This window comes from Dermacentor variabilis, chromosome 5, assembly GCF_050947875.1.
Source record: "Dermacentor variabilis isolate Ectoservices chromosome 5, ASM5094787v1, whole genome shotgun sequence".
Taxonomy (NCBI): Eukaryota; Metazoa; Arthropoda; class Arachnida; order Ixodida; family Ixodidae; genus Dermacentor; species Dermacentor variabilis.
The window spans coordinates 4,275,126-4,302,336 of record NC_134572.1 but is presented as its reverse complement, the minus strand read 5'-3'; the positions used below and the strand labels follow the sequence as shown (position 1 = coordinate 4,302,336).

At 46.4% G+C, this 27,211-nt stretch overlaps 1 pseudogene; it reads right to left on the bottom strand.

Annotated features, from left to right (window-relative positions):
• Positions 1-1,090: 1,090 nt before the first annotated feature.
• On the bottom strand, positions 1,091-27,211 carry LOC142582123 (cytochrome P450 3A41-like; annotated as a pseudogene).

Here is a 27,211-nt window from a genome sequence, read left to right as displayed (position 1 = left end):
CTTGTGTACCAGTTTCTTCCGTTCCCTCCTCAAGTCTAGGCTAATTCGAGTTCTTACCATCCTATGGTCACTGCAGCGTACCTTGCCGAGTACGTCTACATCTTGTATGATGCCAGGGTTCGCGCAGAGTATGAAGTCGATTTCATTTCTAGTCTCACCATTCGGGCTCCTCCACGTCCACTTTCGACTAACCCGCTTGCGGAAAAAGGTGTTCATTATCCGCATATTATTCTGTTCTGCAAACTCTACTAATAATTCTCCTCTGCTATTCCTAGAGCCTATGCCATATTCCCCCACTGACTTGTCTCCAGCCTGCTTCTTGCCTACCCTGGCATTGAAGTCGCCCATCAGTATAGTGTATTTTGTTTTGACTTTACCCATCGCCGATTCCACGTCTTCATAAAAGCTTTCGACTTCCTGGTCATCATGACTGCATGTAGGGGCATAGACTTGTACCACCTTCAATTTGTACCTCTTATTAAGTTTCACAACAAGACCTGCCACCCTCTCGTTAATGCTATAAAATTCCTGTATGTTACCAGCTATTTCCGTATTAATCAGGAATCCGACTCCTAGTTCTCGCCTCTCCGCTAAGCCCCGGTAACACAGTACATGCCCGCTTTTTAGCACTGTATATGCTTCTTTTGTCCTCCTAACCTCACTGAGCCCTATTATATCCCATTTACTACCCTCTAATTCCTCCAATAATACTGCTAGACTCGCCTCACTAGATAGCGTTCTAACGTTAAACGTTGCCAGGTTCAGATTCCAATGGAACAATGAGAAACAAATTACTCAGACAACTTGTACACTCGTTCATGTGTACCAACGTCGACAAGTGAATGCAGATAAACTTGTGCTCAAACATTGCACAAAGCTTCGTTCCCACTGATTCCAACATGTGTGTTGGATCTGTATGGTTTTTTCCCCTCCTAATGCCAACTAATACCGGCTACTCCTGCCTGCTCTCTAAAACACGCCGGTGTCTTCCTGTTTATTAACTTGCACCTAACATTTTTCAATCCCTGCTCATTGCACTGTCCTTAACTTCTTCTCAGGCTCCTTTGTTAACCTCCAAATTTCAGTTTCTTTATGGACAGTGAAGAGCAGCATTACTAACTTGTGTGCTCTGTGTCCGCACCAGCTCCACACTGTGTACAACATGGAAGAGGTATGTCTTCACAACATGCAGGGCAAATCTCGTCCCAATGCAGTTCCTTGGTCCAGCACCAAATGGCAGGTAGGAGTACGGTTGTATTGACCCAATATTATCTTCATTGAACCTGCAATTTGACCATAATCCAAACTCAAGCTGGTCAGTAAATGAGAAATGGCAACTATTTGCAGAAACTGCACATATAGAATGTTGCAATACAAACTGACAAAGCACCCAGGCAAAGACACAGTTCTTGTGATCTTCATTAACAATCCACTTACATGTGAGTGACATTTTATTCAGAGAAGAGGCAAAAAAAGGTCGAACTGAGCTGGTGCCGTTCGCTCTGGTCGGCTACTATGCACTGGGGACGTTTGAAGAGAAGTACGCTGCACTCTGCGAGGACAGAATGGATACACTATTGACACGTGTACTTGTCTTTATCGGGCGACATGTTTTGCCGCCTAAGAAATGTTATCGCACAGCGCGGGACGCGCCTGCATGTATCCGAAGTTTCTGGAAAGTTATCGATGCTTCTATGCGCTGTCGGTTGTCGCCGAACCTTGTGCTATCTGATTTCATCGCTTGACACGAATGGTGTAGAACTTTGTAGAAGGCATGCGGGTCCCAACGATTAGTCTGGAACATTCGATGACTGCTGTATAAAAGCCGACGCGCTTGACCCGCTGATCAGATTTTCGACGATCGCCGACCGTGTTCGCCGCTATCGTTGTGCTATAAGTGTAGCCTGTTTCTGTGGGCACAGGTTCGCCCAATAAAAGTTAGTTTTGTCTTTCACAGTATTTGCTACTGTGTTCTTCAACGTCACCACCACGTGACATCTGGTGGAGGTGCTTTTCGTTCATGTACCGGACGCCCCCGACAAGCCGTGATCCAAGCCCGGACCGCAAAGAGAACACCAACGTAGTCCCGGAGCATCGAGCAAGCCGCCGTCTTCAACAGCTGCCCCCGGAGCACGGACTTCTACCTGAGAAGACCAAGAAGATTGTGGACAAGGCAACCCCAATGGCAGCCCCAGCGTCCCCCATCGTGCTGCAGCAGCCCAGGGAACCTCCGACGTTCCGCGGATCAACATTCGAGGACCCGGAAACCTGGCTCGAGACGTACGAGAGGGTCGCAACGTTTAACAGTTGGGACAGCGACGACAAGCTGTGGCATGTCTATTTCGCACTGGAAGACACCGCCAGGACCTGGTTCGAGAATCGAGAAGCTAACTTAACGACGTGGGACCTGTTCCGAAGCGGCTTCTTGCAAACGTTTACTTGCGTCGTGCGAAAAGAGCGAGCTCAAGCACTACAAGAAACTAGAGTGCAGCTGCCAAACGAGACGATCGCCATCTTCACGGAGGAGATGGCCCGTCTTTTCCGGCACGCCGACCCAGAACTGTCAGAGGAGAAAAAAGTCCGCTTCCTGATGCGGGGCGTCAAGCAAGAACTTTTCGCAGGACTTATTCGTAACCCGCCGAAGACCGTAGCTGAGTTTTCTGCAGAGGCATCGACGATCGAGAAAACTCTGGAGATGCGCACCCGGCAATATAACCGCCAGGGGCTCACGCCGCAGTACGCCATCCAAGGACTGGATTCCGGTGACCATCAGGAGACCATCAGGGCCATTGTGCGCGAAGAACTGCGCAAGGTCCTGCCTTCGTCGCAGCCCCAAGTGGCTTCGATCGCCGACATCGTGAAAGAAGAGGTGCACCGATCGCTCGGAGTTCCCGAGCTGCAACCACAATTACCGCATCCCCAGCCAGAAGCGATGACATACGCCGCCGTCGCACGCCGTCAAGGTCCCCCTCCGCCACCACTCCAGGGCCCTGCAACGCCGCAATTCCGTCAACCACCGCCGCCGCCGCCAGCACGCCCACCCGTCGCCCAGCGCAGCTACCCGAGGAAGACAGACATTTGGCGAGCCCCCGACCCCCGCCCGCTCTGCTATCACTTCGGAGAAGCCGGCCATGTGTATCGCCGATGCCCATACCGCGACTTGGGACTGAGATGGTTCGCCGTCAACGCGCCGCGTCCACAGCTTGGAGAGCGCCCACGTGACATCGCCGACTACCTCGCCGCTACTCAATGGAGCCCTCGACGACCGTCCCGTTCGCCGTCACCAGGCCGCTACCTGTCGCCGCAGCGCCGACCATACACCGGCCCAGCCCATATCCGGAAAACTAAAAGCAGCAACCGATGGAGGTGCGGTTGCTGTTCGTCGAACTGACGAAGATCCTCCGCCGCCGACGAAGACGACGAATAAACCATCTCGACGACCTAATGACGACACGCCGCAGTCCCGAAGAAGTCGGGAGGCCAAGACTACTCCGACGAAAGACGACTTGACGACGCGACGTTCCAGCTTGAGTTCAACACGACGCAGCCGTGATCCGACGCCAAGACCCAACTGCAACGCCAGACAAAGAACCACCGACCTCGACGTGCTTCTCGACGGCCATGCAGTCGCTGCCTTAGTCGACACAGGGGCCGATTACTCCGTAATGAGTGGACACATCGCCGCCCAGTTGAGGAAGGTTAAGACTGCATGGGAGGGTCCCCAAATTCGGACCGCTGGAGGACACCTCATTACGCCGACTGGAATCTGCACGGCAAGAATTACCGTTCATGACCGGACTTACCCTGCCACCTTCGTTATCCTCGAACAGCGTTCGCGAGACGTCATTCTCGGCATGGACTTCCTGAACCAACACGGCGCAATCATTGACCTGAAGTCGAAGTCCATAACGCTGTCGGAAGATCGAGCGATACCGCCGGAGAGCTCTAGTAGTCACCATGCCTTAAGTGTGCTCGAAGATCAAGTCAGCATCCCGCCTCGCTCCAGCATTGTCAAATCCGTAGGCACCAAAACGCCTGCCGACGTAGAAGGCGTCATCGAGGGTGACCAACGTCTACTGCTAGACCGTGAAATTTGCGTCGCGAGAGGGATCGCTCGACTGCATGGAGGGAAAACTGAAGTGTTGCTGACAAACTTCAGCCAGGAGTTCAAGCACATCAACAAGGGCACGACGATCGCGTACATCGAGGAAATTCTGGAAACCAGTAATGGGTTTGTCCTCTCGGATTCCGCCGCATCTACCCCGACGACCATGGTTCCCGAACCAGACTACGACATTAATCCAAGTCTCCCCGTGATTAAGCAACAGCAGCTCAGAAGTCTGCTCCAACGATACAAAGGCTGCTTTTCGACGTCATCGAGGATTCGACAAACGCCAGTCGCCAAGCATCGCATAATCAATCACCGAGGAGTGCGCTCGACTGCTCCGCCAGAGCCCTTACCGAGTTTCGCCGCGAGAACGTGCAGCTATAAGAGAACAAGTCGACGAAATGCTGCGCAACGACATCATCCAGCCGTCTAAAAGCCCGTGGGCATCCCCTGTTGTCCTGGTAAAGAAAAAGGACGGAACCCTACGTTTCTGCGTCGATTATCGTCGTCTGAACAAGATCACGAAAAAGGACGTATACCCCCTCCCACCAATAGACGACGCATTGGATCGGCTCTGCAACGCTAAATACTTCTCGTCGATGGACCTCAAGTCTGGCTATTGGCAAACAGAAGTCGACGAAAGGGATCGCGAAAAGACGGCCTTCATCACCCCAGACGGCCTCTACGAGTTCAAGGCTATGCCATTCGGACTGTGCTCGGCGCCTGCAACGTTCCAGTGCGTCATGGACACGGTGTTAGCAGGATTGAAGTGGCAGACCTGTCTCGTTTACTTGGATGACGTCGTCGTCTTCGCCGAAAAGTTCGACGATCACCTCAAGCGGCTTGCCACAGTACTAGAGGCCATCGAGTCGTCAGGGCCTACTCTGAAGCCGGAAAAATGCCGCTTCACTTACGATGAGCTTCTGTTCCTAGGCCACGTCATCAGCAAGTATGGAGTTCGCCCCGACCCGCAGAAGACAGCTGCCATCGCAAAGTTCCCGCAGCCCATCGACAAGAAGGCAATGCGTAGATTTCTTGGCATGTGTGCCTACTACAGGCGATTTGTCAAGGACTTTTCACGTATCGCTGAGCCGCTGACACAGCTAACTAAATGTGACGTCGAGTTCAAGTGGGAAACGCCGCAGGCCGACGCATTTCAAGAACTAAAACGACGCATGCAGTCGCCGCCCGTACTTGCGCACTTCGACGAGCACGCCGATACCGAAATCCACACTGACGCCAGTAGCCTAGGCCTCGGTGCCATGCTAGTCCAGAGAAAAGATGGTCATGAACACGTGATAGCTTACGCTAGCCGGTCGTTGTCAAAAGCGGAAGGCAGTTATTCTACAACCGAAAAAGAATGCCTCGCCATCGTTTGGGCTATAGCGAAATTTCTCCCGTACGTATATGGCAGGCCATTCAAAGTCATCAGTGACCATCACGCTTTGTGTTGGCTAGCGAATTTAAAGGATCCTTCAAGACGGCTGGCGCGGTGGAGCCTAAGTCTGCAAGAATATGATATCACTGTAACCTATAAGTCCGGACGAAAACACTCTGATGCCGATTGCCTATCACGCGCCCCCACTGACTCGCCGCCGCAAGATGACGAAGATGACGACGCCTTCCTCGGCATTTTAAGCGCAGAAGACTTCGCTGAACAGCAGCGAGCAGACCCGAAGTTGAAAAACCTCATCGAGTATTTGGAAGGGCACACTGACGTTGTCCCTAGGGCATTTAAGCGAGGATTATCTTCGTTTTCGCTTGAAAACAACCTACTCGTAAAGAAGAACTTCTCACCAGTGCGCGCCAACTACCTTCTTGTTGTCCCGTCAGGACTGCGTCGAGAAGTATTGCACGCCCTACACGACGATCCAACCGCTGGGCACCTTGGATTCTCCCGGACGCTGTAGAGGATACAGGAAAGGTATTATTGGCCGCGCCTGACCGCCGAAGTCACCCGTTACGGCAGAACATGCCGAGACTGTCAGCGACGCAAGACACCGCCGACAAGGCCAGCCGGATTACTACAGCCAATCGAGCCTCCTTGCCGACCATTCCAGCAGATCGGGATGGACTTGCTGGGACCCTTTCCGACGTCAATAACCGGAAATAAGTGGATCGTCGTGGCGACGGACTACCTCACCCGCTTCGCTGAAACTAAAGCACTGCCGAAAGGTAGCGCCGCCGAAGTAGCGAAATTCTTTGTCGAAAACATCCTGCTGCGACATGGCGCCCCAGAAGTCCTCATCACCGACAGAGGAACGGCCTTTACAGCGGAGCTCACCCAGGCCATTCTGCAATACAGTCAGACAAGGCACAGGAGGACAACTGCCTACCATCCACAGACGAATGGTCTTACGGAGCGGCTAAATAAGACCCTCGCCGACATGCTAGCAATGTACGTCGACGTCCAACACAAGACCTGGGATGCCGTCCTGCCGTACGTAACATTCGCTTACAACACGGCGGTGCAAGAAACAACACAGATCACGCCGTTCAAGTTGGTTTACGGCAGGAACCCGACGACAACGCTCGACGCCATGCTGCCGCACGTAACTGACGAAGAGAATCTTGACGTCGCTACCTATCTACAGCGCGCCGAAGAAGCCCGAGGGCTCGCCCGTCTGCGGATCAAAAACCAGCAGCGTACCGACAGCCGACACTACAACCTCCGACGACGCTTCGTCGAGTACCAGCCCGGCGACCGTGTTTGGGTATGGACCCCGATACGCCGATGAGGACTGAGTGAGAAACTATTGCGACGCTATTTCGGACCCTACAAGGTCATCCGACGTATTGGCGCTCTGGACTATGAGGTCGTGCCAGACGGCATTTCGCATTCACAGCGACGTCGCGCACGACCTCATGTGGTCCACGTGGTGCGTCTTAAACCGTTTTACGGATGCTAACGAACTTTCCTTATATTTGCTTTTTTCGTTGCTACGAGTGCTTATTTATTACTTTCGTTTGTTTGCAGCATCGGGTCGATGCTTTTTAAGAGGGGGGTATTGACACGTGTACTTGTCTTTATCGGGCGACATGTTTTTCCGCCTAAGAAATGTTATCGCACAGCGCGGGACGCGCCTGCATGTATCCGAAGTTTCTGGAAAGTTATCGATGCTTCTATCCGCTGTCTGTTGTCGCCGAACCTTGTGTTATCTGATTTCATCGCTTGACACGAATGGTGTAGAACTTTGTAGAAGGCATGCGGGTCCCAACGATTATTCTGGAACATTCGATGACTGCTGTATAAAAGCCGACGCGCTTGACCCTCTGATCAGATTTTCGACGATCGCCGACCATGTTCGCCGCTATCGTTGTGCTATAAGTGTAGCCTGTTTTTGTGGGCACAGGTTCGCCCAATAAAAGTTAGTTTTTTCTTTCACAGCAGTATTTGCTACTGTGTTCTTCAACGTCACCACCACGTGACACTATTATCGACACCAGCTAAACTCGCCTTACTGGCAGTGTTGAACCAGTGCATGGAAAAAAACAATAACGCATTTGCCTCGTTCAGAATTACAGGTGGACACAATGACATGTGTAAAATTGAAAATAAAAGTGTGTAATCATTCTGCAGATACGAAACAAATAAGAATTGAATTCCGGGGTTTTTATGAGCCAGAACCACGATCTGATTATGAGGTATGCTGTAGTGGGGCACTCCGGATTAATCTGAACTACCTGGGGATTTTTAACATGCCCCTATCAAAATGCGGCCGCTGTGGCCTGGATTCGATCTCGCGACCTCTTGCTTAGCAGCGAAACACCATAGCCACTAAACAACAACGGTAGGTGAAGCAAATAAGATTTGTTCAGTGGAATAAAAACAATGGGTGACAGGGCCCATCAAGCTGCTTTTATGCAGACTTTCTCCCATCGCACCCAACCACAAATGCACATTTATCATGTACCATGTGGTTAAATAAACTCAAACTCAAATATGATATCGCAGAAAAACGCAACTGAAAGGAAACACCCTTTTCACACTAAAGGTGTCATTGTCAGGTAATTTACCTCTTTTCGGATTGGGGTCCTTAGCTGCATAAAACCACAAGGATTGTCGGGCTGTTCCTTTTAATTAGTTTTGGAGACGACCTTTTATTGCAATAGCAATTATACGGACACTCCAGGTGCATTTCCGCCGTCACCTTGAGGTTCCGTATGAAGTCCAGGGGCGATAAAATCATCGCCGTGTACCGTGTGCTATGTGTGCGAGTGAAAGCGTGCGAGGGTGAGCCAGCGATCGTGGCTAAATCTCACGCACGCAAGCGAGGAAAGCAAGGAGGAAGTGCACCGTCTTCCATTGCGCTCAAGGATCCGGGGGTAGGGTAGGGGGTGCGTTCTACTCTGGGCCGCTGCAGCTTGAAATCCATCTGTGATGGGGACAGAGTCTGCCGTGCACTGTTTTCACAGCTTAGTTCACATCGATGCAAGAAGCAGCACGAAGGTCAATTTTCTCGCTGCTGCTGCTGCACCTGCTCACTCCAGCGTCCCGACGGTGAGTTTCCGTGGTCATCGAGTGAGATGTGTTCTTGTTCGCTTGTGTGGGCGTGACATTATGCTTGTTAATTTACTAAGTATGCCTTTGTTTAAGAGTATATACAGCCAATAAAACTACTATCCTTCCTTAGTATAGCTAGCTGTCCACTAATTTGCTATCGCAATTGATGCTTCGCCTTTCGGGCATGGCTGCGACTTTTTTTTTTTAAGTTCACTATTGACTAGATTTACTTACTTGCTGCCACTATCTATTACTCTCACTTATTCATGATTTTTCATTTTACAGGCTTCCCAAATTCAAAAGTGGTACCACCAAGTGTCTTCCACTAAGGCATTGTTTTACTGCGTGCCGAAGCTACGTGCAGCTATGAAACATGTTCCTTTTGTGTTGGTCAACACCTGCCTCATGGTAAAGCACCTTACTAGAATGGATGTCGAGCAAACTGAAAAAATTTTTCTGCACCCTAACTCACCCCTCATGTAAACCCCGTTATGCAGGTAGTGTAAGCACATAAATATTACCGTTTAGGATCAAACTTCTCAGGATCTGGAAAGTACTCGAGGTCATGATGCATCGCAAAAATCGGTATCGCCAGAATGCACTCTTTTGGAAGCTTGAAACCAGTGCCACCCAAAGTGACATCTTCACAAGCCGTCCTCTCAATGCTTTGTGGAAAGTCAGGGGGAAGAAAAAGCACATTTCGCATGAATCCCTTGCTCATACAACAATACTGATGTAAAGCAATATGCATGACATTCCAGGTATATTACAAAAAAAAACACGCTTTTGGTCAAAAATAAAGTGCACAGCTAGTTTTGCACAATAACTATGTCAACTCAGAGTTATGTGAATGCTTTCGAATATATGAACCCCATCAGTTAATAAGCAAAGCTTCAATGTGCGATAAGCACTGAGGAACAATGAAGAACTAAATGTGCCTTTGTCAAAACCACGCACACTCCCACACAGAGCATATGGCTGCATTTCCGTTGCCAGCACTTGCTTACATCGAGAAGGCAAAGAAGAGTGATGCCACTTTTCTGATGGATAGCATATATAGTGTCTGTTCAACTCGCCTGCGCCATTGTGAACCAGTTCATGGCGGTTCACAAGATGTTAAGAAATTGTGCAGCTTGATTTCTGAGGTGCAGGCCAAGCAAGACGCTCGAAACGAAAGCAAAGGTGCAGACGCAGTGCAGGCAGTATGTTATCTCAGACTAATGTGCATGAAGTGTGTAAGGTTGAGAGGTCCTGAACTACAGGTATGATCGGCTTCTGGGGCATAAATACACGCCACACTTGCGCAGACACATCAGATGTGTGTAAGTGGGGTTTTAACGGTGCTCGCTCCCGTGTGCTGCGTCGTCTGCTACGCCGCCGCTTCGCACCTGTACGCCTGCACCAAGTCGGCACCGACAGTGGAGTGAATGCTGCAATATCATGAATCAGCCCTGCACCTTTCCTGCACCTTTTGAAACAAACAGCGGGCACCACTGCTACATGACTGAAACGAATGGCAGAGTGCAGCACCTTGTGAACTAGTTCAGGTGGTGCAGGCGAATCAAATGTACCCATAGTATAATCATGTTGGACGCTCTAGAGGAAGTGTGGGTCACGGTACAAAGTGAGTTCAGCTGGCCCGGTGGTTGAAGCCAGGCATGTTCAATATTCCAGTGCGAAACTGTGACAGCCATCTTACTTTATAGAAGCATGTGCTTATAAGCAGAGAAGTATACATGCTGAAGCACCTTTGCTCAGCTCTGGGTTATGTAAACAGTGAGGAACTGCATAGCAGGTATTACCAGGAGTTTACTAGACTTCTCTTCATGCTGCTTACATGGTCAAAAATGGTGGAATCTGTTTATACATATTACTGGCGCTTTTTTCCTTAATCCAGGCGGTGTTTTCTGGCACAGGTTCCTAGCACATGGCTATCAAAGCACTGAGAGAAATGAAGCTTGCTGTGTTCTGTCGCCAAGGCAAGTATAGTTAAAGTATCGGCAACTCTAAGAAAACTATTGTTCGAAATGTTGCAAATAATTTTATGTAGTTACACTTCATTTTCACTTTCTGGAGATGCAGATATCTAGGTGAGCTTGAAAACAAGCTGGAGCAAAATAAAGCAGCGGTCACAATTTTACAAAGGGAAATGGAGTGTCCATTGCCATTCATCCAACATGTTTGACCATGGAAGTAAAGTTTGGTGGAGCAAGGCAAAGTATGGCAAGTACAGCTTAGCACTTGTCTCATGCTTTGCTGTTCCTGGAGACTACAGCACCTTTACCAGAAAGCATAAGGTGACAGCAGTACTGCACTTCCTGTGGCACATCCATTGTGGCTATGATACTTGCAGGTAGTGAGAGCATCACTATGTGATCCTCATTCTCTATACCCTCATCTCAAAAGAACTAGGCCAGAACTAGAGATCACTAACTCTCTCTAACACACTTAGGTTGTGACACTTCGACAGATGTGTGCGCTTGCATCACAAGCGACCTTGCACACTCTCATTTATCAAAGTGACATTTAAATACAGCATATCACTTTTTACGATTTCGTACACACCGCGATGTGCTCATGCGTGTTTAACAGACCTTGAGCTTTCTGTTAGATACTTCCAAATTGGGCAAAGTCTACCTATATATGCTATAAAAAAAATGCGTCACCAATGATCGGATTGAGCCTCTATCTTCCAGCAGAGCAGCTCAGTGCTTTAACCATTAGGCTGCGATCGCATGCATGCTTTTCTCATGCTCTCTGAAATATCTGGCATGTGCATAGTGTGCCAGTTTCTCACATTATTCCCTCGTGACAGCTAGCACTTTGAGAGGCTGTGTTAGATTACGCTACCTTTGAGATCAGCCTGCATTTTTCATCAGGCAGGCACCCGAAGTGTGTGAGATTTGCCTATGATGCTATCATATTAAAAGCACCATTGACACAAATGCTGCCAAGCTGGAGTTTGTGCTTACTCTGTACGAATGTGACATAGGCGAGCAACATCAGTTCTCTTAAGTCCTTCAATCCCACCAGCAGTGCAAGACAGCACTTGGCACATCATCGTTGTGTGTGGATTGTCAGGCTCTTGGTTACATTGAACATTACATACTGATGTCCCGAATTTGAAGCCTAATGTAAGGTGTAGAGAGATGAACTGAAGCGTAAGATCGCACCTGACTCAAATGCATGCGATATTTTGTTCCCGCGAGGACATTGGATATTTAGGATAGAGGTGCTTGAGTTTCTCCTAAAGCTCCTCTGTTGGAATCCAGGTTAGGAAAGTGAATGGTGAGCCGTGCGGGTCATCATGGTTTGGAAAACGCACAACGCATTAGGCTCCATGTCAACTTGTTTTCCATGATTCGTGTTAGCTGGACTGCGACGTGTTTCAGACCGTATTGTGTTTGACAGGTGGTGTTCACACAGAGCGATTGCCGCCAACTTTTGGAAGGCTAGGTTCGCCTGCACCAAGCAGCATCCTTTCTCCTCCTCACATACACTGCTACACAGTGCCCCTATCATCTGCTCTGGCCACACGTGTGGCAGCCTGCATAGTTTTGACAAAGTCTACACTTTTGTGTTTGCTACTGTAGTTATAAACTGACTGTGATCCAGACAAAAATGAAGTGAAATTACTCATATTCTGGTTAAGCCCAGCACAAGAGCACACAGCACAGTGTGAAAGAATATACTGAATTTTTACGCACTCATATAGATATAAAGTGTACAGTCATTACCGCAAAAGCTTTCTTTTGTTGTTGCTGTAATGTTTGTACATGTAGGTAATGTTTACGTACACGAAAATACTGTAATTTCACTAAAAGTAAATAATATGGTTTCACTTCAGACATTTTATACATGCTCTTGGGCACAACAATCCTCAATAAAAACAAGAGCAAATAAGTTATAACATGGTGTGCTGGCTATAGATATTATGAGAACAATGGGTAATGTGTTTGCAAATAGTAATGTTATTAACCAATTAAAACAGAAGATTAACCATTGTAGCCCATCCTAAAGAACTCTCATGAATTATTGCGTGCTACGGCATCGCCTGAATACCAAGCAATCAATTCTGCGCTCACCGAACAGCTGGTGGGTAGTCTCAAACGTTCCGAGATAACCCAGTACAAATACTTAAGTTTAGAAATATCGTCAAATGAAGGCTCGCCACCCTGTAAAAAAAAGTAGGAAAACCAATTAATTCTTTTGGAGTTTACAACCATTGCTGCTCTGCTCTTGTAAAGGCACACAAAGCCACTGCTACACAACAGCAGAAGTCATTAAGAAATTTCTGAATCTGTGAAATGTGACCACAAGTTGTACATTTGTCATGTGAATGTGTGCCAGCATTAAGAGTCCAGTGCCGCACAGCAGCTTTCAGCCACAGCTTCACAATTTTCTCATTTATACACTGACTGTGGCATAACTGACAACCATGTGCATCAATAAAACATGACGCACATAAGCCACAAGCAAATGAAACTGCCATTGACAGGATTTGTGACAAATCTGCTATGTTTACTTTCATAGCAACATATTTCAAGCAGAATGTCGTTCCGAGTCTTTACATGAAGATGTAAACGAAGTAGTAAACACGTATGATCAACCTTACACTCTGGGTACAAGCATCCTTGGTCTGCTTACTGCAGCAGTTGCTACAGTAGAAAAGGAAAACGCCTTACGCATCTCTTGAAGCAATCATCCACTTCTCCCTTCAGTCTCTGCTGGACTTCAGGGTGCAGAGCTAGGAGATATGCAGTGTGTGCAATGACTGAATAGGTTGTGTCGTGTCCCGCAATGAAGAAAGTAACGCACTGCGCCAGGGCTTCATCTTCATTTAAAGCTGTAAGCAACGTTAAGATATATATATATATATATATATATATATATATATATATATATATACATATATATATATATATATATATATATATATATATATATATATATATATATATATATATATATATATATATATATAGATTGCACAGCCAATGGAACGACATGAGGCTCTCTTTAATAGTCATCAAGTTATGACCATAATGTCATCTGATGGCACAAACAGCAAACACAGCAAAGCCCAACTTTAATAATGCAAGGAACAAACAATATTCTTTACAGCATCATGCCTGTAAACCATTCATTCATATCTATTTATTGAATCGGCCAGTCTCCTCATCAGGGTATTAAATCAGAAGTGAACTGAAAACTGAAAACCTCAATGGGGTATCTCAATGTGGGATAGGCATGTTAGTATTTCACTCACGAGTGTTTGAAATTGGTGATTCTTAAATAGTGCTCCGCAGGTCAGAGAGCTATGTATGATTGTTAATATAAAGAAGCACTTTCTAGCTAGGTGGTGGCTTTTGATCGCACTGGTATCTAAATTGAATTAGGTGCAATAGAAATGACACAGTCCTTCTGATATGCGCTTCCACAATGTGATCTTTAAATCAAAGCCTGCTATCCTAGGTTTGCTGAAAATGTTTTATTTATAATAACCGGGTAAGACCTGCCCTCTTGGTGATGAAAATCTGAAGAGGAATGGGAGATAGGAGGGGAACTAGGAAAGGGGCAAGTTAAAATTGCACAGACAAAGATATCTCAGAGAAAGATTCTACGAGAGTCCAAAACCCCTCGTCTGTGCTACATGTATTGACCTCTATTGACCTATCGACCCTCTTGACCTCTTGCATTGCTGGCGGCTTGCGGGATGGAGGGCTGCGAGCAGCCTACTTATGATCTCGCGTCGGTGCTGGGTAAAGGCAGTACAATCCTATAATCAAGGTGGAAAACATCGGCTCACTTTTCAATGTTGCACCTTAAACAGCAATCTGCACATATGTCCGGCCTGCTATGCCAAGAAGCCATGCCTTTAGAAAAGAGCGCCGGCCTCATAGGTGCCAGCACTGTGCCTGTCCTTACTCTCCTTAATGCTTGTCTGCATTTCTTCTGAATAGAATCCGGAGGCCGAATTCACAAAGCGTTTCATGAGTAAGTGTGCTCTTTGCCATTGGCTGGCCAGCTTCCCTAATAATATGTCCAGCGTCAGGATTGGCTGAAGTTTTATCTTACGAACAACTCTGGTGCAAGAGCTGTTCGTAAATAAGAGCCCAGGGCCCGTATTCAGGCAGCATGCTTGTCGCCATGCCATTCTCAAGGCTAGACTGCAATTATTTCCCACCAAGGTTACGCAAAAAGGGACACCAAGACACCGGGCACAAGAAAATTGCCACAAATGTTGAAGTGTAGTCTCTATCCAGATAAAACATTTAGGGTGCGGTGTGGCATCCCAAGTAGCCACGTGATTCTCCTGCACAAACTAAGGCTATATTTACATTGCATCCAACGAATGGACATTGACCTCTTTGTTAGCATCGATTAACAGGCTGTTGAGCAATAAACATTATAGGGCCCTTGACCGGACATGATATCAACAAATCGAGCGATCAAGGCTCTCTCAGAATTTTTATTTAAAACAGCCTTAAATTTAGGACTGTGAATAGGCCCTTTGGACAAGAACGTCATGTCTATAGTCCTTCCTTACTGTCTGCCCTCAGAATCAATCCTCATACCCGTAGCTTTTCTTTCTCTTTTCCTTACCTGTGCAAAGAAGAGCAACATGCCAGAGGACTTTCTTTGTTTCCTCAATAAATTCTGCTCTCTCTCTCTCTCACTGAAACTTCACTTCACATGGATTCTGGAATTGGTGTTGCATCTGCCTAAATTCTTTTGCAACTACTAACAACGTATGGCCTGAAGAACAACAAGCGTGATATTTTCGTGCAGATTAGCAGCAGTGTCAATTTTCTGTAGGAAAAAAATTTATGCTGTTTTTCTGTAATTATTCCTCAGTTATGCAAGTGAACTGGTGGTTTAATGACATGATAGCATAGATAACGATGGTCATTGTATGCATAATGGCAAGGATGGACATACGAAAAATGGGCACGCCAGCAAAAATGTCTGCCTTCTAGTAAAGAGCTTTTTTCTTTCTCTGTGCCCAGTTTCAAGCTTTTAACTGCTGTTGCAGTTGGCCCATCACCAACTTTCTTCTTTGATAACAAGTAAAACATTAAAACTGCACTTTGCCCCACCTCTCCTTTCTTTTTATCACTGTTCTCCTCTTTGTTATTGTTTTACTTATGTGACGAGCGCTCCAAGTTTTTCACAGCATAAAAATAATAAAAAAGAATAAAACTTTTCAAGCTGGACAAGTTCACCTTTACTGAAGGGCAGGTCTGTCAAGTGAGTCAAGCAAGGCAGCTATACTGCCCAGTTAAGGTTAAACGTTGCGAAGCCATGAAGTCCAATGGCAGTCACTAAACATACTCAAAATTTACAGTTAACACTCGTGATCAAGCAAGATATTTTAAAGAAACCACAATAAACTAAGAAATTTTCCAGTGTAACATGTTGCCAACCTTTTAAGTCGGCAGTCTGTTCAACAGCTCGCTCTGTGCCTAGGTTGTATAATTTGCCTTCAGCGTCCTGCGATACTTCGCTGCTGCCCCAAAGGCCACCACCTTGTGCACCAACCATTAACTGCAAGAAGTCGTGGTGTTTCTGCACAGAAGAAGAGCAATATTTTTCCGCATCAATAAACAACAGCTGCAAAAGAGGAGCAGTAAAGATGAGTGAAAAACATAGTTTCACTGTGTATTCAAAGGAATATTTTTAACATGCTAGTTTACATCTGTCGCTAGTTACATATGTAGTTTACATCTCTACATTGTAGATGTATAAATAGGTCATAACATTACTCATACATTGTGAAAGAAAGCATCCACACAGTGCAATTCCACGCAGATTTTTGCAGCACTGGCTAGTTTTCCTATTAACAACATTTTCGCCTCGACAGAAAGTGTGTAACGTTTCTAGACAATGCCAATGTGAAAGTAAACAAAGTCAATAAACACACAAGATACTCCATTTAATGTATAGCAGGCAATGCTACAAAGGCTAGAGAGACCTCTCAGTGCTCACATTCGCGACCAAAATACAGTGCACTACATGTAACAGATATAGGTAGGCATGTGTCCTGCATAGGTGGACAACATAAACACGACTTATTCAGACTTGTCATAATTTTACTCAGCCAGGCTCAATCGGACTCAGAATTATGGGTTGGTCCAAGTCTGAGCAGGTCAACTCAAAAGTAAGTCTGCCAACCCATGGTGTCGTGTAATTTGATGTAACAATTAAATGTTACACGTTTATGTCACAAATATGACATATTAAATGTATGGTAGACATCACAGATCTGAGGATATTTGCAACCGAACAAGCTGGAGTGGCACGCAGCAACCACAGCGCACCACTTACGCTTGCAACTAAAATGTATTACGTCGCACACTAAGCAGCACAAAGAGGCACAAATAATACATAACTTGATGTAATCTCATATCGAGAAGTTGTAATATATGAAGTATTTGTTCTGCAGAAGCTGTTGCAAACCAAAAGCAACCCCTCGGGAAAAGACACTAAGCGAGATTCCTATGACCACTCTGCTCGGGCACCTTTCACAGCATTGCCTGCTAAGTAAGAAACAAAGTACGTAGCACGCATAAGACAAAAATGCACTGCGAGCACGGAACATGCAATTCCTGACATAATTCTTATCCTTGATGGAGGCAGCGCGAACTAACATAGATGAAGGGAAAGAAAGCACAGCCTATAAACCAAGGATTTCGTTGAAAAACAGACAGATATCTAAAAGGGCACATGGTCCTACAATTCTGGCTATGCTGGAGTCTCAACTATAAATCGTACGGCTGCACTTATGTCTTTGTTTGACAAGGTGCTACCTATAATATGCACAATGCTAAAATCTTCCAGGCCAAGGTGCCCTTATTTTTTTAGCAATGCGAGAATGCAGATCACACAGCAATGAAACTGCATCTGTACACAAGTTATTGCATGCAGTGACAACAAGGACTTACCTCTGAAGACAGTTTCCTTTTGTCAATAATATTCGAGCAGACACTTTTGAAGAACATAAATGCATCAGAGCCAAAGAAACGCAGCTTTAGCAGCTTCATAATGATTGGAAACAGTCCACAGATGTAAACTGCACAATAAAAGAATCACTTTGATTAAATTGTGCACCCTATATATGCATTCACTTCAGTACCTACAGAATGAGATAACTGGCAGTGTAACCTTCACATTGAAGGCTGTCCTTGTTTTGGAAACAAACTCATTGGTTTGATCAGTGTGGGAATTGAGTTTTGTCCCAAAGGCACACCTTGCAATGACATCCAACGTATAATGCCCAAAGAACCTGCAAAACCCCGTCTCAGCATCTCCCTCAAAACTGCTCTCTTTAGCGCTCAGCTCTTTTCCACCTTCAGCAACTTTCAGCAAGTGCTGCATCAAGATTTCGGCGCAGTCTTGAATGAGTTCATTCATCTAGGGCGAAAGCACACAGCATATAAGGATTAGGGCTTGGAAATTGGCCAAGCTGATGTCCCAATTAACTAACAGTCACTTAGTTCGCAATTTATTACAATGACAGTGAACTTAGGTTCACGGCAGGCTACTAGATGTGTAGAAGGAGTTTAAGCAAGGTGTAATTAAATATTTAGACTTGAGCGAGCACATACAGTTCAAGAGTAGTATAGTCTGGAGTGCGGCCTGATCCCGGTGACCAGAACTGGTAACGCACTCTCTCACCAGAGCAGGATTGGCCACCCTGGTGCAGTACTTGGCCACTACCTCCTATATGAATACAACAATCAAACCCCGGCCCTCAGTCCCCAGCAGTCGCGAAGCAACTGACTACAGCGGCGGTCAGATCTGTGAGGCAGCAGAGGGTGCCAAGAATCCCTGGCTCCGGACAGGCCGCCATTGGAATCTGAACCTGGCAATGTTTCACGTTAGAACGTTATCTAGTGAGGCGACTCTAGCAGTGTTATTGGAAGAATTAGAGGGTAGTAAATCGGATATAATAGGGCTCAGTGAGGTTAGGAGGACCAAAGAAGCATATACAGTGCTAAAAAGCGGACACGTACTGTGCTACCGGGGTTTAGCGGAGAGACGAGAACTAGGAGTCGGATTCCTGATTAAAAGAATATAGCTGGTAACACACAGCAATTCTATAGCATTAACGAGAGGGTGGCAGGTCTTGTTGTGAAACTTAATAAGAGGTACAAAATGAAGGTTGTACAGGTCTACGCCCCTACATCAAGTCATGATGACCAGCAAGTTGAAAGATTCTATGAAGACGTGGAATCAGCAATGGGTAAAGTCAAAACAAAATACACTATACTGATGGGCGACTTCAATGCCAGGGTAGGCAAGAAGCAGGCTGGAGACAAGTCAGTGGGGGAATATGGCATAGACACTAGGAATAGCAGGGGAGAGTTATTAGTAGAGTTTGCAGAACGGAATAATACGCGGATAATGAATACCTTCTTCCGCAAACGGGCTAGCCGAAAGTGGACGTGGAGGAGCCCGAATGGCGAGACTAGAAATGAAATAGACTTAATATTCTGCGCTAACACTGGCATCATACAAGATGTAGACGTGCTCGGCAAGGTGCGCTGCAGTGACCATAGGATGGTAAGAACTCGAATTAGCCTAAACTTCAGGAGGGAACGGAAGAAACTGGTACATAAGAAGCCAATCAATGAATTAGCGGTAAGAGGGAAACTAGAGGAATTCCGGATCAAGCTACAGAACAGGTATTCGGCTTTAACTCAGGAAGAGGACCTTAGTGTTGAAGCAATGAACGACAATCTTATGGGCATCATTAAGGAGTCTGCAATAGAAGTTGGTGGCAACTCTGTTAGACAGGATATCAGTAAGCTATCGCAGGAGACGAAAGATCTGATCAAGAAACGCCAATGTATGAAAGCCTCTAACCCTACAGCTAGAATAGAACTGGCAGAACTTTCCAAGTTAATCAACAAGCAAAAGACAGTTGACATAGGGAAGTATAATATGGATAGAAATGAACATGCGCCCAGAAACGGAGGAAGCCTAAAAGCAGTGAAGAAGAAACTAGGAATAGGCAAGAATCAGATGTATGCATTAAGAGACAAAGCCGGCAATATCGTTACTAATATGGATGAGATAGTTCAAGTGGCTGAGGAGTTCTATAGAGATTTATACAGTACCAGTAACACCCACGACGATAACGTGAGAGAGAATAGTCCAGAGGAACTTGAGATCCCTCAAGTAACGCCGGAAGAAGTAAAGAACGCCTTGGGAGCTATGCAAAGGGGCAAGGCAGCTGGGGAAGATCAGGTAACAGCAGATTTGTTGAAGGATGGTGGGAAAATTGTCCTAGAAAGACTGGCCACCCTATATACACAATGTCTCATGACCTCAAACGTACCGGAATCTTGGAAGAACACTAACATAATCCTAATCCATAAGAAAGGGGACACCAAAAACTTGAAAAATTATAGACCGATCAGCTTACTGTCCGTTGCCTACAAAGTATTTACTAAGGTAATCACAAATAGAATCAGGAACACCTTAGACTTCTGTCAACCAAAGGACCAGGCAGGATTCCGTAAAGGCTACCCAACAATAGACCATATTCACACTATCAATCAGGTGATAGAGAAATGTGCGGAATATAACCAGCCCTTGTATATAGCCTTCATTGATTACGAAAAAGCGTTTGATTCAGTCGAAACCTCAGCAGTCGTGGAGGAATTACGGAATCAGGGTGTAGATGAGCCATATGTAAAAATACTGGAAGATATCTATAGCTGCTCCACAGCCACCGTAGTCCTCCATAAAGAAAACAACAAAATCCCAATGAAGAAAGGCGTCAGACAGGGAGATACGATCTCTCCAATGCTATTCACAGCATGTTTACAAGAGGTATTCAGAGACCTGGAGTGGGAAGAATTGGGGATAAAAGTTGATGGAGAATACCTTAGCAACTTGCGATTCGCTGATGATATTGCCTTGCTCAGTAACTCAGGGGACCAATTGCAATGCATGCTCACTGACCTGGAGAGGCAAAGCAGAAGGGTGTGTCTGAAAATTAATCTGCAGAAAACTAAAGTAATGTTTAACAGTCTCGGAAGAGAACAGCAGTTTCCGATAGGTAGCGAGGCACTGGAAGTGGTAAGGGAATACATCTACTTAGGGCAGGTAGTGATCACGGATACGGATCACGAGACTGAAATAACCAGAAGAATAAGAATGGGCTGGGGTGCCTTTGGCAGGCATTCTCCGATCATGAACAGCAGGTTGCCACTATCCCTCAAGAGAAAAGTGTATAACAGCTGTATTTTACCAGTACTCACGTATGGGGCAGAAACCTGAAGGCTTACGAAAAGGGTTCTTCTGAAATTGAGGACGACGCAACGAGCTATGGAAAGAAGAATGATGGGTGTAACGTTAAGGGATAAGAAAAGAGCAGATTGGGTGAGGGAACAAACGCAGGTAAATGACATCTTAGTTGAAATCAAGAAAAAGAAATGGGCATGGGCCGGACATGTAATGAGGAGGGAAGATAACCGATGGTCATTATGGGTTACGGACTGGATTCCAAGGGAAGGGAAGCGTAGCAGGGGGCGGCAGAAAGTTAGAAAGTTAGGTGGGCGGATGACATTAAGACGTTTGCAGGGACAACATGGCCACAATTAGTACAAGACCGGGGTAGTTGGAGAATTATGGGAGACGCCTTTACCCTGCAGTGGGCGTAACCAGGCTGATGATGATGATGACAGTCTTATGAGTCAACTTTACTCAAATATAAGTTTACACATCCATGGAATCATACGAGTTTTGTACTGAAATATGTGACTTGCAGAATTTCCTTTATCTGGTGGTACTTCCAAGCATTCGCGTTAGGAAGAGCTAGGCATGACGACACGGACACAAGTAGAGACAGAACTTGCGCTCACAAATGGCAGCGCCACTCGTCATTCAGCGACACGTGCGGGCCTACATGAAAGATGCACGAAATGACGTTTCATCTTACCTCAAGAAGGGCAAATCCCTAACCTTGGAACTGTTTTTTGGCTAAGACACATAAACAGGGGATCCGTTTTCAAGCGACTGTCTCAGAGAAAGAGACTTGGCAGTATGCTATTGGTATTTACCTGCAAAGCTGCTTAGCACCACTAAGCTTTTCAGGCCCGTGCCCCATACCCAACTCCCAGGCAATAGTTCAGTTTTACAGCAAAGCTGTTTATGGCTAGGTTCTGGCGGATCTCGTCTCTGTGGACATAGACCAACTATTTTTCATACGTGGGCCGATCCTGAAGATATTGCAACGCTGGGCTGACCCGTGGCGGAGAAGTGGGTGTTAAGCACTCCCCATACATGGGCCAGTCTCAAAGAGCAACGCCGGGCCAACCTGCGGCGGAGGTGAAGTGGGCATTAAGCAATCCCCATATGTGGGTCGATACCGAAGATAGTGCAATACCAGGCCGGCCCGCTGCGGAGGTGAAGCAACTGTTAAGCACTCCCCATACGTGAGCCAATTCCGAAGATATTGCAATGCCGGGCTGACCCATGGCGGAGGTGAAGCAGGCGTCAGGCACTTCCCATATGCGGGCCGATCCCAAAGATAGTGCAATACCAGGCTGACCCGTGATGGAGGTGCAGTTCGACATTAAAGGCCCACATACACAGCTTCGCTGGTCATTTTTATTCACAGAGTGGAAGGGCACTGAATTTCTTTAAACGAAGCTTTCTTTGCCTTTTCCTTTGACTTTCCCACTCCTGCTGTTGCTGCTGTAGTTGCTGCTGTCCAGCACACTGCCTTGTGGGATGTTTCAGAATGTCTATATACATGGAAGAAGTGTGGCAGAGAAGAAAAGCGACGCGAGGAACTTGTTTGGACCGCACCACGTCGAATTTGCACAATGCCCTCTGGAGCTCTCGGGCCGGCGCCACATTAGCCTTTTGACAGCTGTAATTATCCGTGACTCCCCCCAAGCACTTACCTTTCTACCAACGTGCAAGTCCAGAGGGAAGCTAGTGCAAATGGAAGAGAGGAGGGAGGAGAGGGAGCAGGGAATTGGTAGAACCGACGTGGTCGCAAAATGAGTGAATAACAGCCTTGCCGCTCTTTGCTGACAGTTCCCATACAAACACAAGCGGGTGGGGGGATAGGGAAAAGGTGACGTGAGAAGGCAAGGAAACGCTGGATAAACTTAAGTTCAAGGTACGGTACGGTGCGTTTCTGCTACTTCTGAAAAATTAAACCATGCAAATATGTCTATCTGACACCTTAGGCAAGGCGTGCAGAAGCAGAGCCGCATTAATTGAAGCGCACTGCAGGGTCTAGGTGACACAACGGAAGCAGTTGTACGTCAAATAAAAACTTCTGTGCCCACCGCGATAGCTTTCCGGCTATGGCATTGCTCGAGGTCGCAGATTTGACCAAGGCAGCCGCATTTCGAGGGTGCAAAATAAAAACCGCTCGAGCACTTTGATTGAGGTACATGTTAAAGAACACTACGGTGCCAAAATAAATCCGGAGTGCACCACTATGGCCTGCCTCATAACTTGATTATGGTTTTCGTGCATACAGCCCCAGAATTCGATTAAAGTGTAATACTTCTACCACGATGCAATGTGCCATGTGAGGCATTGAATATGCTCAACCCTCTCAGAGTTTATGAAGTATGACACACAACAATGCTGCAAGCAAACCCCTCCCCCTGTGTGTTCTGTGTACTACGCAGACAAACAGCAGTCATGCACGCAAGGTAACGTTTAACATCAACTCACCACTCTGGTGTCGGACAAAACGTTGAAAAAATTAAATATTCACCGTTAACATCATTGCTAATTGTCGTCCATCAAAGCAAACAGCACAGAAAGCTTTGCTTACATCGATTCCCATAGTGCATGGTATCTGCATAATACTTTGATAGAGGAGAACTCAGCTAGATGTTCAACTTTCTGTCACAGCTCGGCACCTCTGAAACATCCCTGCCGCATGACGAGTTGTGGCGATGTGTTATTGGAGTGATCATGACAGCAGGATGACGTTAAAGTGATGATGGCATGATGTTTTTTTTTTTACTTTTCTCTTTTGCTCACACCTCCTTATCTGTACTGCTTTGTTTTTGGCAGCAGCAATGGTCATGTTAGCTGCGAGCTTAGTGCGCTGCTCCAAGGTCAGATTGCCCACCCAAGAAAACCATCTAAGGTTCCACAAGAAAGCCACTGCTTTAAAAGGAAAGGAAAGGACAGGCCGCCATTGGAATCTGAACCTGGCAACGTTTAACGTTAGAACGCTATCTAGTGAGGCGAGTCTAGCAGTGTTATTGGAGGAATTAGAGGGTAGTAAATGGGATATAATAGGGCTCAGTGAGGTTAGGAGGACAAAAGAAGCATATACAGTGCTAAAAAGCGGGCATGTACTGTGTTACAGGGGCTTAGCGGAGAGACGAGAACTAGGAGTCGGATTCCTGATTAATAAGGAAATAGCTGGGAACATACAGGAATTCTATAGCATTAACGAGAGGGTGGCAGGTCTTGTTGTGAAACTTAATAAGAGGTACAAATTGAAGGTGGTACAAGTCTATGCCCCTACATGCAGTCATGATGACCAGGAAGTCGAAAGCTTTTATGAAGACGTGGAATCGGCGATGGGTAAAGTCAAAACAAAATACACTATACTGATGGGCGACTTCAATGCCAGGGTAGGCAAGAAGCAGGCTGGAGACAAGTCAGTGGGGGAATATGGCATAGGCTCTAGGAATAGCAGAGGAGAATTATTAGTAGAGTTTGCAGAACAGAATAATATGCGGATAATGAACACCTTTTTCCGCAAGCGGGTTAGTCGAAAGTGGACGTGGAGGAGCCCGAATGGTGAGACTAGAAATGAAATCGACTTCATACTCTGCGCGAACCCTGGCATCATACAAGATGTAGACGTACTCGGCAAGGTACGCTGCAGTGACCATAGGATGGTAAGAACTCGAATTAGCCTAGACTTGAGGAGGGAACGGAAGAAACTGGTACACAAGAAGCCAATCAATGAGTTAGCGGTAAGAGGGAAACTAGAGGAATGCCGGATCAAGCTACAGAACAGGTATTCGGCTTTAACTCAGGAAGAGGACCTTAGTGTTGAAGCAATGAACGACTATCTCATGGGAACCATTAAGGAGTGCGCAATAGAAGTCGGTGGTAACTCCGTTAGACAGGAAACCAGTAAGCTATCGCAGGAGACGAAAGATCTGATCAAGAAACGCCAATGTATGAAAGCCTCTAACCCTACAGCTAGAATAGAACTGGCAGAACTTTCTAAGTTAATCAACAAGCGTAAGACAGCGGACATCAGGAACTATAATATGGATAGAATTGAACAGGCTCTCAGGAACGGAGGAAGCCTAAAAACAGTGAAGAAGAAACTAGGAATAGGCAAGAATCAGATGTGTGCGTTAAGAGACAAAGCCGGCAATATCGTTACTAATATGGATGAGATAGTTCAAGTGGCTGAGGAGTTCTATAGAGATTTATATAGTACCAGTGGCACCCACGACGATAGCGGAAGAGAGAATAGCCTAGAGGAATTCGAAATCCCCCAGGTAACGCCAGAAGAAGTAAAGAAAGCCTTAGGAGCTATGCAAAGGGGGAAGGCAGCTGGGGAGGATCAGGTAACAGCAGATTTGTTGAAGGATGGTGGTCAGATTGTTCTAGAGAAACTGGCCACCCTGTATACGCAATGCCTCATAACCTCGAGCGTACCGGAATCTTGGAAGAACGCTAACATAACCCTAATCCATAAGAAAGGCGACGCCAAAGACTTGAAAAATTATAGACCGATCAGCTTACTGTCCGTTGCCTACAAAGTATTTACTAAGGTAATCGCAAATAGAATCAGGAACACCTTAGACTTCTGTCAACCAAAGGACCAGGCAGGATTCCGTAAAGGCTACTCAACAATAGACCATATTCACACTATCAATCAAGTGATAGAGAAATGTGCAGAATATAACCAACCGTTATATATAGCTTTCATTGATTACGAGAAAGCGTTTGATTCAGTCGAAACCTCAGCAGTCATGGAGGCATTACGGAATCAGGGTGTAGATGAGCCATATGTAAAGATACTGGAAGATATCTATAGCGGCTCCACAGCCACCGTAGTCCTCCACAAAGAAAGCAACAAAATCCCTATAAAGAAAGGCGTCAGACAGGGAGATACGATATCTCCAATGCTATTCACAGCATGTTTACAGGAGGTATTCAGAGGCCTGGAGTGGGAAGAATTGGGGATAAAAGTTGATGGAGAATACCTTAGCAACTTGCGATTCGCTGATGATATTGCCTTGCTTAGTAACTCAGGAGACCAATTGCAATGCATGCTCACTGACCTGGAGAGGCAAAGCAGAAGGGTGGGTCTGAAAATTAATCTGCAGAAAACTAAAGTAATGTTTAACAGGCTCGGAAGAGAACAGCAGTTTACGATAGTTAGCGAAGCACTGGAAGGGGTAAGGGACTACATCTACTTAGGGCAGGTAGTGACCACGGATCCGGATCATGAGACTGAAATAACCAGAAGAATAAGAATGGGCTGGGGTGCGTTTGGCAGGCATTCTCAAATCATGAACAGCAGGATGCCACTATCCCTCAAAAGGAAAGTGTATAACAGCTGTGTGTTACCAGTACTCACATATGGGGCAGAAACCTGGAGACTTACGAAAAGGGTTCTGCTGAAATTGAGGACGACGCAACGAGCTATGGAAAGAAGAATGATGGGTGTGACATTAAGGGATAAGAAAAGAGCAGATTGGGTGAGGCAACAAACGCGGGTAAACGACATCTTAGTTGAAATCAAGAAAAAGAAATGGGCATGGGCCGGACATGTAATGAGGAGGGAAGATAACCGATGGTCATTATGGGTTACGGACTGGATTCCAAGGGAAGGGAAGCGTAGCAGGGGGTGGCAGAAAGTTAGAAAGTTAGGTGGGCGGATGACATTAAGACGTTTGCAGGGACAACATGGCCACAATTAGTACATGACCGGGGTAGTTGGAGAAGTATGGGAGAGGCCTTTGCCCTGCAGTGGGCGTAACTAGGCTGATGATGATGATGATGATGATGATGATGATGATGATGGGTCTGTGTATGTATGCAGGGCAGCACATAGGGGGAGCAGAAAGAGATCAGTGGAGGCAAACTACCAGATGATGAATGTGGTGTTTTGTAGCCCAAGGCCCAAATGTGGAACCATACAGTGTTGGAAAAAACTCCCTTGTAGATGCCACATTGTGTCGCCCAACATTTTTTCTCACCCTCTCTGGTGCAGCCAGAAATCACCATTATCATTATTAGCCTCAGCGAAGAGCTAGGCCCAGGGAGATCCAATTACCGATGGCTACTGGCTCCATGCTATGCCTGCAAATTTTATCCCACCACCCCGCCACGCAATCCTCTGGCAGTATCGACTCCCTTCCCTTGGCCCATTCTGCCACTGCAACAGATCATCTCTGCAGCTGCTATGACTATCTTCCAGTTCTTCCTCTCAATGCAGCTTGCACACATCCACTCCCTTGCCAAATGAGTCCACAGATGGCCACCTTGCGGAGCCTCCCTGAGGCAAAGGCAGGGCTAGCAGCAGGTCGAATCTTCCTCCAACGGTCCACGGTGACCATGCTGATCAT